Source organism: Salmo salar, chromosome 03 (genome assembly GCF_965601325.2).
Source record: "Salmo salar chromosome 03, fSalSal1, whole genome shotgun sequence".
Lineage (NCBI taxonomy): Eukaryota > Metazoa > Chordata > Actinopteri > Salmoniformes > Salmonidae > Salmo > Salmo salar.
Genome location: NC_138293.1, coordinates 36,795,739 through 36,810,909, shown reverse-complemented (window position 1 = coordinate 36,810,909; position 15,171 = coordinate 36,795,739). Strand labels below are relative to the sequence as shown.

The 15,171-nt window shown below is 42.6% G+C and overlaps 1 pseudogene across 1 annotated transcript; it reads right to left on the bottom strand.

Moving 5' to 3' along the window:
- Window positions 1-272: 272 nt before the first annotated feature.
- LOC106599949 (actin-binding protein IPP-like) lies at window positions 273-3,511 on the bottom strand (annotated as a pseudogene). Its single transcript, XR_014391799.1, has 5 exons — window positions 3,157-3,511; window positions 2,829-3,040; window positions 2,416-2,656; window positions 1,657-1,962; window positions 273-1,441 (listed from the first exon to the last, which is right to left on the bottom strand). The product of XR_014391799.1 is annotated as an actin-binding protein IPP-like (transcript).
- Window positions 3,512-15,171: the final 11,660 nt, after the last annotated feature.

Here is a 15,171-nt window from a genome sequence, read left to right as displayed (position 1 = left end):
AGTTGTACTAGAGTAATTGCAACTTAAAACATCAACCTTAGTGATCGTTTAACAGATGCTGTAAGCACAGCAGAATGATACTGTAAGCTTAGCATTTCTAACCATAACAGTTTGACATGAGGACCATAAGTAACATTTTGCTCATAGTAGCTTCTTGCTTCAGTCATCAAGTGCAGTACAAGGTTTAATACACCTCCGTGTAAACACATGAAGCCCATCGCTCTAGCAGTCAGTCTACCTTCAGTCAACATGGATAATGGACGACTCCCATGTAAGTTAATAGTTTTGGTGTTTATTTTAAATGTTACACTGAAGTTGGGCAAAAAAATTATTATTCAAATATACAATCAAAGTGCACAGGTTGAAACAATTGATAGGATATCAGTGACAGACAGCTATCCCATTCTCAGAAACAAACAAGCATCCTTTACACTTATGTATAATGTAATGGTCCTGAAAGCACCAATGTTTAAGTCCACACAAATTAGCAGAGAAAATACAGTAAACAATGAAAGCTATTTACCCTCCAGAAACACTGGCACACCTCTGAAACAGAGCAGGAAGTATATGACTGAGTGATGGAGACAGACAGGTCTGCCATGTAACTAATGGAGTAGGTACTGCAGTCTTGCTAGCTCATTTGAATCAACAGTCTCCCGGTTGGCAGTCTCCCAGTCATCTGTTTGTCTGTGTACAATGAACTTCTAGTTCAGTTACATAAAAGCAATAAACTATCCAAAATAACAGAACAATTCAAACATTCTGAAATCCATCAATTCCCCAGCAAGACCACAGAAAGTGATTTGCCTTGTATTTTGCAAAGACCAAACTGTTCGAGATAGAAAAAGGCTCTGTGTTCATGCTCTGTGAGGTGATGAAAAAAGTATTCTAAGAGTCGCACCCTCTATTGGCTATATGAGTACAATATGGGAAATAACAGAATTCGATTCACCTGCAGCATTCTGTCACTGCTGTTCAAAAGTTAAAACACATTGCTGGTGAAGGCCATGTTGACAATGAACTCGAGGACTCGTCTTTGATGTGGCTAAGATGTGTTGTCTAGTGTGTCCACCCAGGTACCAAACCAGGTCTCAGGCAAGGTTGCTCATCATGTAACCAACAGTCTTCTTGTCTGAGAATCAGGTTTGTTCCAGAGAAACCTAAAACCGCAAAGTCGAGGCTACTCATAAGGTGACCGAACCACCTACGCTTGTTCCACTAGGGCTCCTCTCAGAGCACGGCCACGCCCCCATCACAGCGGCTGGTGATCAAGTTGCCGATCTCCGTCCAGGTTGGGGTCGTAGATCTCCACAGTGTCCACTGTCACGAGGGCCGAGAAGTCTCTGCTGGAGCCCCCCTCCCCGTACAGCAGCCAGTTAACAGCTGACACAGACACCCCGGCCCTAGCTACCGCCATTGGGGCCACCTCCACCCACTTCTCCTGTAGAGGGAAACAGAGACATGTTCGAGGGACACCGTCTGAGATCAATATCTACATAAAGCTATGATGAGGTATTGTGACAACGTGTTGTTTTTCAAACAAAGCAGTATTTATATACGTCCGAATTGGGACGGACATGTGAAGACTGCCCGAGTGCCAACCCCTCTGAGTTTTGACCTGACTAGCATTATATAAATCTACCCTAACTCCCTCACCTCCTTGGGGGAGTACTTTTCCACCATCTTCAGGGAGCCCAGTGCCTCGTTCCAGCCCCCCACGGCATAGATGCAGTTGTTGAGGCAGGCCACGCCCACATAGGCCTGCCGGGTCACCATGACGGGCAGGGAGCTCCAGCGCCGGGAGATGGAGTCGTACACCTCCGCTGAGTGCAGCTCCATCCCCTCATCACTGATTTCCCCCCCGATCACATAGATGAAGCCTAGACAGAGGGGAGAGGGGAATGAGCAGAGGCCATTCAGAGAAATGATGTAATAAACATTGAGACAGCGGAAGCAATTATATGGTATATTTCATTAGAAATGTCTTGTTATGCATTGTCAGCCTGTAACTTTCATGCCCAGAAATAATTGCCCATTCTGGGATAAAGAAAATGAATTGAATTAGCAGCCAAAGTAGTATCGAGGCACTGCCATGCTTCCAATGATCTCCCACTTATTCTCTGTCGGGTCGTACCGCTCCATCGTCTTCCCAATCTCTGATCCAACCTAACCACCTGCAGAAACACAGTAGTGAGGAGACATCATGGTGACCTATTCATACAGGACCTTATCCCATAGACTCTTACATTTTTTTTCCCAAAAGTAAGACTTGGACACTGTTATAATTTCAATAATTAGCAGCGCAACAATGAAAATTGGGGGGGGGGGGGTATTTTAATGGTGTAAGAAATAAGAGGATTTCTTGATAAATAAGTAAAAATAAGAAAGATCCTGCTTGACAAATCAGGAGTGTCATTCCATCTCATCACCTATGTACTTGAAGAGTCTCTGTGGGGAGAGCAGGGGGAACCTGACTGGGTCCAGCACCTCCACCACGTTTCTTCCTCTTGGCCACGTCCTGAAGGACCCAGTCCATGGCTGCCGTGAATACCTGGTACTCATCTTCGATCCGCAACTCCTCGCTCCGCAGCAGCTTCACCAGCTGGTCCTTGGACAGGCCCCAGAACTCATCCGACACACATACACACACGCACACCTAAAGGTCAGATGTTCCGATTGTGATTTTTGTTCGTTGGTGTAAGTGTTATAACAGGTTGGTAACAGGCTATTCACTTTTTGTTACACACACTCAGAAGATTGGAATGAGATGGAAGGGGAAAGAGAGAATCTGAAGACAGCAATGGAGGAAGAAAAATACTGTGTAGCACCTCCAGAAAGTCTACATGGACGTAGATCTCAGTGAACTCCAGCATGTCCATGCAGGCAATCTGCTCCAGGAACTGGTATAACCCCACACAGTTGGACAGGTCCATGTGGCTCTTGAGGAACTCTCCACAGATAGACACCACCTCACTCAGTTTCAGCATGTCTGCTGCCACCATCAGCTCCTGTATGTTCTCCACCGTCACATAAATCATGCCTGGACGGATTCAGTTCAAAGGAACACAAAGAAATCTGTATTATATACTGTTTTGTGTATGAACACTACTGTACACTACACATTCAGTAAATGGTACATTTCATGATAGGACAAACCTGTGTATATGAACTCCAGCAGGACCTCAAACACCTGTGCCTTCACCCCCAGGGTCTGGACCTCCTCATCTGCCTCGCTCATCCACCCAGAGAACAGAGCAGAAAAGTAGGGGCTGCTGGCAGCCAGGAACAGCTTATGGACACTGAACACCCGGCCTCCCAGCCGCAGCCGGAGACGCATCTTATTCATCTGGGCCAGGATGAGCCGGGCATAGCGGTCCGACACAAACAGAGCCTGCTCAGGGGACTGGGTCGTCACGCCAGCTGCAGATATGTCACTGCCACTGCAGACCCTGCTCCCAGGGATGAAGGTGGGGAGCAGGGTGGAAACATTACTGAGGACATGGTGGCTATGTCACCAGGACAGAGACAGGGGTGGTGTCACAGAGACTGTATACACATACTACTGCTTCATGGTGCAGGACTCTCCAAGCAGACACGTCTGACTCTAGGGAGAAGAGCACAAGCGAAAGGGCACGCTGAAAGATGACACAATCTCAAACATAACATATACATATTGTAACATGCTGGTATATAACAAATACCATCATAATGATTCAAGTGACAAATATTTTCTCCTGTTCTGCGTGTTGCTTTTGTCTTCAACTGTGTTTTTTGATTCTTATCTCCTTTAAAGTTAAAGTCAATGCATATAACTGTGCATGTATCAGTCACCAAAAAGTCCCTTGTCTTTATATCATCACCACCATCTGATCTGGTTCAAACTGTAAACCGGCTCATGACAACATCTTTCCTATAAAGCAAACTGAACTTAGCAGGCGCGCTACATTTTTCTGCAGGTATGTAAGAGATGGGGTCAGATCATTTTATTATTTGAATGGAAAATCATGACTATCGAAATTGCTGAAATGGAACCTTTTCTTCACAAAGAAAATATAATACACCAACCTGCACAGTTTCTTGCTAGTCGTCCTCAATTTCTCTAGTTAGCTAGCTAGTTACTTGCTGCAGGCAACTTCCTCATACTTTTCTGGATCGACGGTCTTGAGTTTAATGACTAGGCCTAACTAAGCAAATACCAAACATCTAATCATATCAACACCACTAGACGGCAGCATTGCCTTTAGTGCGCAAGTGAAACATCACAATCGGCAGCAATAAGGGCCTGGGCCGAAGACGCTGGAACCAAAAGCCTGCATTGCTGCCTGCTTGCCTACCAACATGCAGGTCACAACCGTAGTTAAAACCACATGATTATCCTCATGATAATCCTGCATGTAGTAGCACTTGGTCATAAGAGAAGCAAGAAATGCCTAGTTTGCAATATCCCTCCCTATCTGCATTCTGTTTGTTATTGCCCAAGACTGAAAGTGCTGTTGATAGTTAAATAGCAGGACGAAGAGTGAGTGTTTTTAATTGAGCTGGGCAGGTCATGGCCTCTTCATGCACATAGGGCCAAATTCAGACTTCAAATCAAAGTTTACTTGTCACTTACACAGATGAGCAGATGTTAAAGCAAGTGCAGTGAAATGCATGTGTTTTTATCTCAAGCAGTGCAGTCAATGTCTAACTGTACAATACTAATACACAAATATACCCTCCCAAGGAAGAATAAACAAGAAATTAAGAAACATCAGAACAAGCAATAACAAAACAAGAAATGCCAGAGTCCAGAATATAAATATGTGGTGTGTGTATAGACAATTTGGACAATATGTAAGTAGAAAAAAGGTATGTACAGCAGTAGTTATATAGGATGAGCTATGTCGAGAATGCAGTATGTACAGTGCATTTAGAAAGGATTCAGAACCCTTGACTTTTCAAGGGTTCTGAATCCCTTGAAAAGGGATTCAGAAGGGGGAAGGGTACCAAAACATTTCTGCAGAATTTAAGGTCCCCAAGAACACAGTGGCCTCCATCATTCTTAAATGGTAGAAGTTTGGAACCACCAAGACTCTTCCTAGAGCTGGCCGCCCAGCCAAACCCGATGGTGAACAAGAACCTGATGGTCACTATGACATAGCTCCAGAGTTCCTCTGTGGAGATGGGAGAACTTCCCAGAAGGACAGCCATCTCTGCAGCACTCCTCCAATCAGGCCTTTATGGTAGAGTGGCCAGACAGAAGCCACTCCTCAGTAAAAGGCAGATGACAGCCCACTTGGAGTTTGCCAAAAGGCACCTAAATGACTCATACCGTGAGAAACAAGATTCTCTAGTCTGATGAAACCAAGAATGAACTCTTTGGCCTGGATACCAAGCGTCACGTCTGGAGGAAACCTGGCACCATCCCTACAGTGAAGCATGGTGTTGGGGTAGGTTCCTTGTTCCTTGTCAGTCATTACCTAATTTGCACTCACTGTATATAGACTTTTGTTTTATTTTTTCTACCGTATTATTGACTGTATGTTTTGTTCATTCCATGTGTAACTCTGTGTTGTATGTGTCAAACTGCTATGCTTTATCTTGGCCAAGTCGCAGTTGCAAATGAGAACTTGTTCTCGACTAGCCTACCTGGTTAAATAAAGGTTAAATAAAAAATAAATAAAATTGAAAATTGGCTTATTGGTGAAATCAGCAGTCAGACAATATCTTCTTTAAGTAAATCAATCAAACCTTTATTTATGCAATTGCAGACAGAAGTTGACGAAAACACAGCATGCATGTTTCAGAGTAAGTTCTGCAAAATAAAGGTCAAAGTTGCTTTAATATACTTGCAGTCGACCCCTAGTGGTGTAACTGCCTACCATTACACCTTCTACTCATGAGACCAAGCCCATGCATATACAGTTATACAAACTTGCAGGAGAAAACAATAGTCCAGTGTTTTCTAAGGGCTCAGCAGTAATTTTCCATTCATGTGTGGCTTACAGTGTGTCTGACTTGTCTCTTATCTATTTACTCCCCTGCAGGGGTCTGTGTCTATGTATCTCTTTAAGCCATAAGACGCTTTTCAACAGACATCCTATTTTGACTGCAATATGCTCAGACCGTTTCTATAAGAGGCCAAGACTAGAAAAGAACTGTGGAACAGTATTAAACCTCATAATGCATATATTGCTAATATGTGGTCCAAGACCCTATAAATGTAGTGGGGGAGGGTCTTATAGCCCTTCCCCTTCTATTAATACAACATAAGAATAATCAATTATTATAATACATTAATAATTTGGTGCAGCCCCTATCATGACCCCAAGGTGACCCCCATCAGCAGCATCATGCTGTGGGGATGGTTTTTCAGCGGCAGGGACTGGGAGACTAGTCAGGATCGAGGGAAAGATGAACGGCGCAAAGTACAGAGAGATCCTTGATGAAAACCTGCTCCAGAGCGCTCAGGACCTCAGACTGGGGCGAAGGTTCACCTTCCAACAGGACAATGACCCTAAGCACACAGCCAAGACAATGCAGGAGTGGCTTTGGGACAAGTCTCTGAATGTCCTTGAGTGGCCCAGTCAGAGCCCAGACTTGAACCTTGATTGAACATCTCTGGAGAGATCTGAAAATAGCTGTGCAGCAACGCTCCCCATTCAACCTGACAGAGCTTGAGAGGATCTGCAGAGAAGAATGGGAGAAACTCCCCAAATACAGGTGTGCAAAGCTTGTAGTGTCATACCCAAGAAGACTTGAATCTGTAATTGCTGCCAAAGGTGCTTCAACAAAGTACTGAGTAAAGAGTCTGAATACTTATGTAAATGTGATATTTCAGTTTTTAATTTTAATACATTTGCAATAAAATCTAAAACCCTTTGTCATTATGGGGTATTGTGTGTAGATTGATGAGGGGGGAAAAACTATTGAATACATTTTAGAATAAGGTTGTAACAATATGTGGAAAATGTCAAGGGGTCTGAATACTTTCTGAATGCACTGTACATATATACTGAGTGATCAATTAGCTTAATTTCTCAGATCAAATAAAATGTCAACAAAATAATGTTGCAGGAATGCTAATTGTATCTTTTTCTAACTACAATAAACATTATGTGAACATTATTAATGTGAGCAGTGTTCAGTGACTCTATGTACATGGGGCAGCAGTCTCTAAGGTGCAAGGCAGGGTACCGGACGGAGGCCTGCTAGTGATGACTGTTCAACGGTCTGATGGCCTGGAGATAGGTGTTTTTCAGTCTGTCAGTCCCAGCTTTTATCAAATCAAAATAAAATGGTATTTGTCACATGCGCCGAATACAACAGGTGCAGACCTTACGGTGAAATGCTTACTTACAAGCCCTTAACCAACAATGCAGTTTTAAGAAAATACCTACAAAATGTAAGAGATAGATGGTAGCAGGGTGAACAGGCCGTGGATTGTGTGGCTGAGGTCCTTGATGATCTTCTTGGCCTTCCTGTGACATCGGGTGCTGTGGATGTCCTGGAGGGCAGTCAGTGTGCCCCTGGTGATGTGTTGGGCTGACTGCACCACTGGAGACCACTGCGGTTGCGGGTGGTGCCGTTTCTGTACCAGGCGGTGATACAGCCCGACAGAATGCTCTCTGGTGCATCTGTAGAAGTTTGTGACGGTCTTAGGGGCCAAGCAGAATTTCTTGACCCTCCTGAGGTTGAAGAGGCGCTGTTGCTGCTTCTTCACTGCGGTGTCAGTGTGGAGGGACCATTTCAGGTCCTCAGTTATATGCACGCAGAGGAACATCAAGCTTTTGACCCTCTCCACTGTGGCCCCATCTCTGCTGTCTCCTATGGTCCATGATCAGCTCCTTCATTTTGTTGACGTTGAGGGAAAGGTTATTTTCCTGGAACCACTCCGCCAGGGCTCTCACTTCCTCCCTGTAGGCTGTCTCATCGTTGTTGGTAATCAGGCCTCCCACTGTTGTTTCATCAGCAAACTTGATGACTGAGTTGGAGACGTGTGTAGCCACACAGTTATGGGGACAGGGAGTACAGGAGGGGGCTGAGCATTCACCCATGTGGGGTCTCCGTGTTGAGGATCAGCATGGTGGAGGTTTTATTGCTTACCTTCACAACCTGGGTTTGGCCGTCAAGACGTCTAGGACCCAGTTGCACAGGGAGGGGTTCAGACCCAGGGCCCTGAGCTTAGTAATGAGCTTGGAGGCACTATGGTGTTGAAAGCTGAGCTGTAGTCGATGAACATCTTTCTCCCATACGTATTCCTCTTGTCCAGGTGGGATAGGGCAGTGTGCTGTGCAATGGCGATTGTGTTGTCTGTGGATCTGTTGGGGCAGATAAGTAGATCTTGAGATAAGTAGATTCAACATCGACTTAAGTTAATACAATTTATTGGTACTTAAGCTATTCATATTATGAACGTTATCTGTGTGGAACAATTGGCTAATCAGATACGTCAATTAGCGCAGAATCGGGACAGTAAGCCTGTAGCCTGTAAGCTTGTTTATACTATTTGTAGGCTACAGTACGAAGAGTGAATTTGAACTGTAAGAGGCTCTGGATAAGAGCGTCTGCTAAATCAGTGGTTCCCAAACTGTGGGTCGGGACCCACTTGTGGGTCTTGGCAGGGGTCCAGGTGGGCCGCGGGATTACATTTTCTGTATAAAAAAAAATGCAATACTTTTTGGGATGGAAAAACACTTTTAGTGTCAACTTCAATGACTAAAACCAAATAAAAAGTATTTTGAAAAGATAAAAGAACGTATATATATTTTTTAATAATAGCATCTAATCCCGCTGTCTCCTTGACGATTATGAAAAGTCAGATCCTCAGCGCCACCCAGCAGTTTCTCAACCCCTTTCACTTTGATTATCAGTCCAGCAGAGGAGTTGAAGATGCCTTTATTACTCTCCTCAACATAGTCTATCGACTTCTAGAGGGCGCCAAATTCCTTTTCAAGGTTCTGTTTGTTGACCTTTTTTCTGCCTTCAATACAATTCAGCCTTACATTCAGGCACAGAGACTCATAAGGGACTTCTCCTTAGATGGGGGGCTGGTTTTCACAGCGGGTCAAGGTGGGTCCCCACGTGTCAGACAAACGCACCACCAACACAGGCTCCCCACAGGGATGTGTTTTGTCCCCACTCCTGTATATCTGTACACCAACAGTTGTAAGTTCCCATCCTGACAGACACCTCGCCATGTTCACTGAAGACATTGCCTTGATCAGCCTGCTGCATGATAACGAGGAACACCATGGCCTAGTCCTAAATGACTTTGTAGAGTGGTGTGATGAATCACACTTGGTCTTCAATACCAACAATACCAAAGATATGTGCATAGACTTCAGGAAGTGAACAATATAGATTGTAGAGGAATTCAAATATCTGGGTGTCCTCTTGCACAATAAGCTTCAGTGGAGTAAATGTGCAGACCTGATCTACAAAAAGGGCCAGAAGAGAGTGTATTTTCTCTAAAAGCTGGGATATTTTAATGTTGACTGTACTATACTGACTCTGTTTTACAAATCTTTCACTGAGAGCATTTTAACTTTTTGAATTTTTTTGTTGGTTTGGCAATGCCAGAAAAATATGCTGAGAAGGATTATCACCATAGTAAGCAAGGTACTTGGAGTCAAACAGACAGGCTTGGATGAGATCTTTAAGGTCAGGGCCTTCAGCAAGGCTCACAAAATAATTTTAGAGTCAGTAAGGTAATCTTTGAGAATTTACAATCCCCAAAGTAAAAGCTAGATAATCAGGCTCTCATTGATTTTGTTATAATATTTGAGCCTAAAGAACACAGCATTAGCTATGTAAAAATACGTAGAATTGCAGGAAATGAGATTAAAACTGCAACATTGTCTCTCAGCTCCATGGCAACTTTGTAGAATTGCAGAATATTAGCTTTAAAACTGAGCTGCCAAGATGAGGGCCTTAAATGTTCCAGCCCATGGCCCAGATAGAGTTCAGCCCATGGCCTTGCCCATCACTTACATCTCTTTTTTATCCAGAAAAAAACCCTGCTTTGTTACTAATAATTTCATAATTATACAGTCAATTTCTTAACATTGGTCACAAGAGCCCATACTCAAATCTGCATTCAGTTAGGCCTATATGTTTTGAAGAAGTGGATATTATTCATATATTTTTCTTGGTTTGTGTATGTTTTTTTTCCACTGCTCAACCCTCATTGTGGGTCGCGATTCAAAACCACCTCAATTGGTGGGTCACGAAGCAAGAAATGTGGGAACTCCTGTATAAATGACAAAAAAATGTAATGTTAATATTAAACCTAAACCTGAGGACCGTCGTTAAATAGATATGTTTTTTTGGGGCCTGACGACACATAGACTTCAATGAACATTTCTCGTCCAACAGGCCATTACTTCTTTCATTTTTTGGATGATTTGATTGTTTGGAACTTTGTCCGGAACCATGTTCAGAGTCTGAAAACCGTTCTGATTTAAATTTAAGCCCCAAAGGTTAAAAGGGTCAATTAATCAAGACAATCAAGAAATTGGTTCAATTACCTCAGAAGAAAATCCATCTTGGCGTCATCTTTTCTTCTCCACATCATCTAGAGAAGCCCTTTATAAACTAAATGTGTATGATTTGCACCTGATATCCATTCAGTGAGTTATTACATCTCATGTAACCTATTTCCTTAATATTAAATGCAGTCCATTTTGTGACCTTGTGGGGATACCATCAGTAGCAGTGGTGACCCGTCATTCAGGACCGGTGGGGCATTGCCACCTGTTTTGAGCCCCACCTGTTTAGCTAAAAAATACACACATACAAACATGGTCCTTTTTTTTGCTTTCTTGAGTAAAGCAGCTCCAAAATGCAAGTGTTTCAGCCTAGCTCAGTGTTTTCTGTGGTGGTGGGGCAGCCAGCAGAGGTTGGTAATTTTTTCTAGTTGCGTTGTGATTGGCTCAGTGGTCTGTCACTTATTGGGACACTACGGAGAGAGCTCGAAAATTCCAGCCCCTTGGGTGCTGCCATAGATTTACATTAAAAGTGCCCATCCAAGAAGGCTCAAGGTCATTGGCCACAGATAAAATAATGTCAAATCACGATATATCTACCGTAGCTTTGATTGGACTGATCATGTCAACATCATACTTTCAAAATCTTAGCTAGCAAGCTAGACAAGCAATCATCATCATGAATCAAGTCGACAATCTACTAGCAAATCCTTTTCAATCCTTGTCTGGACTTGGAGACTTTGAAGAGACCCCTGGTGGCATGTCTTGTGGGGTATGTATGGGTGTCTGAGCAGTGTGTTCGTTTTTTGAACAGACAGTTCTGTGTTTTCAACACGTCAATACTTCACACAAAGACAAGTAGTGATGTAGTCAATCTCTCTTCTACTTTGAGCCAGGAGAGATTGACATGCATGTTATTGATTTTAGCCTTCTGTGTACATTTAAGGGCCAGACGTGGCCACATTTTGAGGTTACTGTAACAATAAATATCTTCTTATGTAATCATAGAAAGCGTGCATGTTCAGGGTCGCAGGTCAGTGAAATCTTCACAATTTCTATAATAATCTGCACAGAATCTCAAATGACAGTGATCACTTGCGCCATGTACTTTAATGTAATCTCAACTAAATGCAATCCAGGTCAGTTGGCTGTGCTATTTGATCAAGCACAGTGATAACATATTAAGTTGTTGTTTGAATAAACAAAATATCTGACATCCCCATTTGAACTTTGGTGTGCTTTTAAATGGTTGAAAGTGCAGAGATAACACATTTAGTTGCCAACCAAACCAAAAATGGGACATTGATTTTCCATTGGAATTTGGTTGTGCTTCTAGATGGTTGAAAGCATAGTGATTGACAACACATTGGGAATTCAACAAACTTTTGGCTGTCTTTTTGAGTTAAGTGAAAATAGTTTGGAATCTCATTGATCAACGTATCCACCAAATATGACCCAATTCTCCACGTTGAAATGACATGGTGTGCCCAGTGGGAATCTCAATGTAAAAGGTTTGAAATGACATAGTTTTTGTCAAATATACTATTTCTGTTTGGGCTTCTTGCGGTCAATTTGTAGTGTGAAAATTATTTAGAATTATGTTCCCGCCCCCCCGACCATCTGCTTAAGAAAAAGTCAGCATGCGGCTGAATCGGGGCTACTTGGGCTTCCGCAGGTTAAATCAGAGGTCAGACAAGGTGCATGTGTACAAAAAACGAAATAGGTAAGCGTAAGTGGGATCGAAATGAGGACTCCGTGCTTGGGAAACAGTGGCAATTGTTAGCCTACTAAGAGAGGGCTATCCTGGATAAATAAATACATGAATGAATAAAATGATATGTTGAGGGTGAGTGAAGAAGCCTGGTTAGGTGGTGTAGTTAAGAGGAGGACAGTATGTGAAGGATGGATACCCTAGCTGCCAAACTGGCTCCCACAGATCTTATTTGCTAGATTAAAATCCCCCTGGATTGTTTGTTAGCAAGCATAGGGCAGTTAGTCAGGTGCTGCTAACTCCGCTGAGCCAGCTGGACGTCAGGCTGAATGTTCGGCCTCATTACTTTACCTGACCAGAGGTGCCAGAGGTAGTTGATGCCAAAAAGCCAGGCCAAAAACAACCATGTAAGGTTACATAAACATGGGAAAATACAAAACTTCATTGCATTTATAAAGGGATTCTAAGTAGTTTAGAAATGGATAATTATTCATTATAGATTTAGTTTATGTGATGGCCCTGAGGAAGGAATGGGATTGACAGTCAAATTGCTAATATAATACCAAATAAATAGGATCAATTATTGTCAACACTGGCGGTTCAGCAATGGAACGATGTGTGCACAGATGTGATAAAATACACAGTAGGCCTGGCTAAAATTAAGAAGGTAAGTAAAAATCAAAGCACGCATGGATATAATAAAATTACAGGTAATTAAATACGATTTTTACTGCGTTGAAATTACACTAAAACAATTTGTATAGAGAAGATAGGCCTATTCTTATTTGTGATTGTGTTAAAATTGCCTGAATGTTATGAGTAGTTAAGGACATTTTTGGTTAAATGTTTGGGGATCTTCAAGATTCTGCAGTATTACAAAATGACAATGTATGCATACCTAACCTAATTTCTTTCATGCTTTCCACAGCAGCCTGTGCTGGTGAAAGAAAAATAATCACCATGTCAATGTCACTGGGCTACAGAGTCTGCCTCCAACATAGCAACTAGCTGCTGGTTGGCTGCCAGTTAGTGAGCTATCGCCATTTCATTGGTGGACCAGGCTGATGTGGAACGGGAGAGGCAGACGGAGACAGAGGGAAGAGGGCCGTCATTGGCTGTGGAAACCTGAAGGAGAATAGCTCAATTGCCAATGCCTGAGAGCAGGTTTGATGGTGTATTTTAGGTGTGACTATAAAGGTAATTCATTCTCCAGCCCTCCTTGCTCAGAAGTTTTTTCAAAGGACGGATGATGATAGTAAGACAGCAATGGATGGCATAGACGAAATGGTGGCAGGTAGCCTAGCTGTTAAGAGCGTTGGGCCAGTAACCAACTCCCTGAGTTGACTTGGTGAAAGATCAAGCAATGTCCCCTTGAGCAAGGCACTTAAACCTAATTGCTCTGGATAAGAGTGTCTGCTAAATTACAACATTTTTAATATATACTGAACAAAATATTAGGGCGACATGTAAAGTACTGGTGCCATGTTTTATGTGGTGAAATAAAATATCCTAGAAATTTTCCACATGCAAAAAAAGCTTATTTCTATCAAATTTTGTGCACAAATTTGTTTACATCCTTGTTATTATTTATCCTTTGCCATGATAATCCATCCACCTGACAGGTGTGGCATATCAAGAATCTTATTAAACAGCATGATCATTACAAAGGTGCACCTTATGCTGGGAACAATAAAAGGCCACTCTAAAATGTGCAGTTTTGTCACACAACACAATGCCACAGATGTCTCAAGTTTTGAGGGAGCATGCAGTTGGCATGCTGACTGCAGGAATGTCCACCAGAGCTGTTGCCAGAGAATGTAATGTTCCTTTCTCTACCATAAACTGCCTTTGGCAGCACGTCTAACCGGCCTCACAGACCACGTGTAACCACGCCAGCCTAAGACCTCCACATCCTGCTTCTTCACCTGCGGGATTGTCTGAGACCAGTCACCCGGACAGCTGATGAAACTGAGGAGTATTTCTGTCTGTAATAAAGCCCTTTTGTGGGGAAAACTCATTCTGATTGGCTGGACCTGGCTCCCCGGTGGGTGGGCCTGGATCCCAAGTGGGTGGGCCCTTCCAGGCCCTTCCAGGCCCACCCATGGCTGCGTCCCTGCCCAGTCATGTGAAATCCATAGATTAGGGCCTAATTTATTTATTTCAATTGAATGATTTTCTTATATGAACTGTAACTCAGTAAAATTATTGAAATTGTTGCATGTTGCATTTATATTTTTGTTCAGTATATAAAACAGTATGAATATCAATGGAAGAATGTACATCTGCAAATATTACCATGAGAGAAAGTGATGAGGGTTATGGTGGAGACAGTTTCAGGTCAAGTCAGTCAGAGAGTTCAAACCAGCTAATAGGACAAAGGTTAAGTTGGAGGTGTAATCAGAGCTGCTATTCTGTCACTTTCAGTGTTGCAGTGCAAAGTAAACCTGTGCAATCTGTCTCTGTGAATTGCCTACTGTCCATTTTCTAATCAGGAACAGACACTGACACACACACACCCTGGTAGTGAGTCAGCAGCTCACAGACGCCACTGCATCTGGTCCATCCATCCAGCCAAGAAGGCTGTCCTCTCCTCTCTATGCTGCTGACTGACACAGTTTTCAGTGTATAATCCTTGGTCTGGACCTGAGAGGATCCCCCCAGAATATCTGTTTCTGTCCTCAGGGGCATCATGCTCCCATTATGTTAGAGGGGGCACGAAGTATGTGAGGATGGGGGGGGCGGTGGTCCGGAGGGGAGCTGTTCCGCTTCCATAAGTCTCAGAATTTAGCATTTTTCAAACACCTGAAACCACTTTTCCTTGCAATCTAGAGCCATAATCATTATACTTAATTGTATGTAAAAGAAATTACAAATAATAATATATATATATATATATATATATATATATATATATTATATATATATATATATATATATATATATATATATATATATATATATATATATATATATATATCAGTACAAGTCAAAAGT